This window comes from Mus caroli, chromosome 13, assembly GCF_900094665.2.
Source record: "Mus caroli chromosome 13, CAROLI_EIJ_v1.1, whole genome shotgun sequence".
Lineage (NCBI taxonomy): Eukaryota > Metazoa > Chordata > Mammalia > Rodentia > Muridae > Mus > Mus caroli.
The window spans coordinates 17087482-17090646 of record NC_034582.1 but is presented as its reverse complement, the minus strand read 5'-3'; the positions used below and the strand labels follow the sequence as shown (position 1 = coordinate 17090646).

At 43.0% G+C, this 3165-nt stretch overlaps 1 non-coding gene across 1 annotated transcript; it reads left to right on the top strand.

Moving 5' to 3' along the window:
* Window positions 1-438: 438 nt before the first annotated feature.
* On the top strand, window positions 439-520 carry Trnas-uga. Its single transcript has one exon. It is a non-coding gene; the product is annotated as a tRNA-Ser (tRNA).
* The last annotated feature ends 2645 nt before the right edge of the window (window positions 521-3165 follow it).

Genomic DNA, 3165 nt, shown 5'->3' with positions numbered 1-3165 from the left:
GGGGGGAGCAAGTGGAGAAAGCTTCCCTGTGTTGTGGGTCACGGAGGTCACTTCTCCTAGTTTACTATTTAAACATACATATTCCAGAGAACCACCTTCATTCCTCGGAATTATGAGATGAAGCACAGGATACAAAATTTCTAACTTGTCTGTGAAGACAGGTAAAATAAAATTATACCAGTTTCTCATATGATCCGATTCTAACAACCCTAAAGCTACTTTGAGGGGACTTGGAACTGCAGACGCCTCTGTGCGGATTCCAGAGAATGCATCAGTAGCGAGGGGTTTAGCTTCCGGGAGGCCTTCTCTGTCTTGCAACGGAATCTGCGGTTCTTGTGTTTTTCTAAGTACTCGAAGAAATTCTTTACTACTAGAGTTCTTTGCAAACTGCATCTATCTATTTCTTTATCTTAACACTTCAGATCCTTGGAGGAAAAGGTAGTCGTGGCCGAGTGGTTAAGGCGATGGACTTGAAATCCATTGGGGTTTCCCCGCGCAGGTTCGAATCCTGCCGACTACGGTTTTACCAGGAACCCAGTTAAGTACGTTGACTTCATAAAATCTTTGGAATAGAACAGGTTTGTCATTTCCATGAAGTCACTTTAACATTAGCAATAGTAACACTTGGAAGGCCAAGTGTTTCCTTAAGGTGAGCTGAGCTCCATGTTGAGAGAGAAACATGTTTGAAGACCTGAGTTTCATAATATCTCCTCCTGATACTGATGTAGTAAGAACTGAGAACAATGATGTCACAAAGTAGGATCCTACTTTGAATTTGATTAAAAACATTAAATTACAGGAAGAAGAGTTTAAAAGTGCATTCCCAGTTTTCTTATCAGTGTATTTCCACCAGGCAGACAGAATGACCCTGGCAGAACAGCCTGGCAAAAGCTGCCCTGGTCTGTCTCTAGATAACAACAATGTTGTATATTGACTGTAAATCTCCCCACTTGTACGAACAACCAAACCTTGGAATTTTTTCTGTCTTTGTGCAACAGGCTTAGTTGCTCAACATGGAACTTGAGGCTGTAAAACCATATAAAATGACCGAGATTTCTGTGTGTAAGGCTTGCTCTGTGTCTGGAGCCCAACCCACGTGTGCACTGTTCTTAGTTTGCTTTATTAATCTCTCAGCGCTAGAGTGATTTCTCACTGAGAAGGCATATTCATTCTACACTAGCACTGATGATTTAACCTAGAGCCTTAAGCATGCTAGGCAAGTGCTCTACCACTGAGCTGAGTTGCTACCCTGGCCTTGAAGCTCACTGAAAGCCTTCTGCCCCTGCCTCACAGGAGCTAGGGTTATAGGCCTGTGTCACGTGCCTAATTTCTCCATTCTAAATAAACTGCTCAATGACACACAATGACGCAATAAACTAAAGATTTCTAGATAGAATTATGAACCCAGATTTCACAGTTCCTTCATGGAATTGTGAAATATTCCCAAACTATCATGTTATTAGAAGACTCCCAATAAGCTTTATGGGGTACCTCAAATGCTGAATATCAAATCTCATTTTTCAAGGACTTTTTGTAGTGAATCTCATCTTAGAGGCAATCACTCAAGACCCAGGACATTCTAGAGGAAGGTGGAACATTGGATCCTGCAGGGAAGCTCGTTGGCTCAGGAAGTAAACCTCTCAAAGACTTTAGGAAGCACTTAAACTGAACAGATATGGTAGGTCCTCCTCATACCTACTCATAAGCGTAAGTAAGGCCTGCTGAAAGATTTTCTTAGGGAAGCTGAGTTGCCTAGAAGCATCTCAGACACGCCTGGGAGAAAATAGACCGGCCAAGCTGAGCTGCCTAAAAGAGGTTCCAACCATCTGTGCTGCCTGCAAGAGCCCGATGAACTACTTCCAAGTTGTACAGCCAGTTCTAGGTTCCCAGATTTCCAGAGCTGTCATTCGTGCTGTAGTAAGTAGACATTTGTCCATGTCTCCCCAGGAATAGTATCACACAACAGCCACAAACTACTATTTCAAAGGCTCTCCATGCTTTCTCGTTTGTATATCCATACACTATAATTCATTTCACAAGTCAGGAGGGCTGTAGAGCGGAAGACAACAGGAAACAAAGCTATGTCTGAGACGGTAGGACAATCAGAAGCTGAACGTCCTTTAAGTGGACTCTAAGTCCGATGCCAGGAAAGCTGTCTGGGTGTTTTCTGCTCAGTAGCCCTCACTCAGTCCCAGTCTGGTCTGGCTCTCTAGCCTTGCCCTCTAGTGATAGGCTGCAGAGCAATGCTGTGCAGCTAGAGGTCTTCAAGTGGTTTGGGGATTGGGCTCATAGCATTGCCCATGAGATCTTTGGAGGTGACAGTGCTTTTATATAGAAAATATCAATTATTAGTCCAGGGAGTCAGTCATCTGCTTTCTATCAAGCTGCGTTTTTAGTCCACAAAGAGTCCCCTGACTTTGGACTTTCTCAGCCCCCTTGTATCTGTCACTGAAAACAATTTACTCTTCCCATAACTTAAAGGAGATCTAAGTGGAGGGAATTTTAGCCAGACAGATGGAGAAGTTGTAGTTTCCCCATCAACAGGATGAAAAGAAGGAGAAAAAAATGGAAGAAAAGAAGCTGTAGTGATCTATACCTATAATTATAGCACTATTGTGTAGGGTGGAATTGAGGCAGAAGAATTACTGTCAGTTCAAGTCCACCCTGGGCAACACAGTGAGTTCTAGACTAGCATAAACTACAGTGAGACCTCGTAGGAAAGGAAGGAAAAGGAAGAGGAAGTACTCGTTCTTTCTAATTTTACATTAGGAGAAAAGACCTCAATTCTCTACCTGGAAATTCAGAACTGATTCAGCCCTTCCTACTTGGTCTACCACATTGAGGAGACCACCGTATCCTGAGAACAAAGAACCTCTGAGGCGTATGCATTTAGTTTTTGTCCAGAGGAAATAAAGATGATTCCACATTTCTGGGAAGAGAGAGTGAGAACAAACTCTGAGTGAAAAGTCCGCAGTCACACTGTCACCGAAGAGCTGAGAGCATGGCTCTAGAGTGTGAGCATATAACCACTGCAACATCTGGAAGGAAGACATGGATTGTAGCTGTTCAATATTAGAAGCTTTCTTCTTCTTCTTCTTCTTCTTCTTCTTCTTCTTCTTCTTCTTCTTCTTCTTCTTCTTCTTCTTCTTCTCCTCCTCCTCCTCC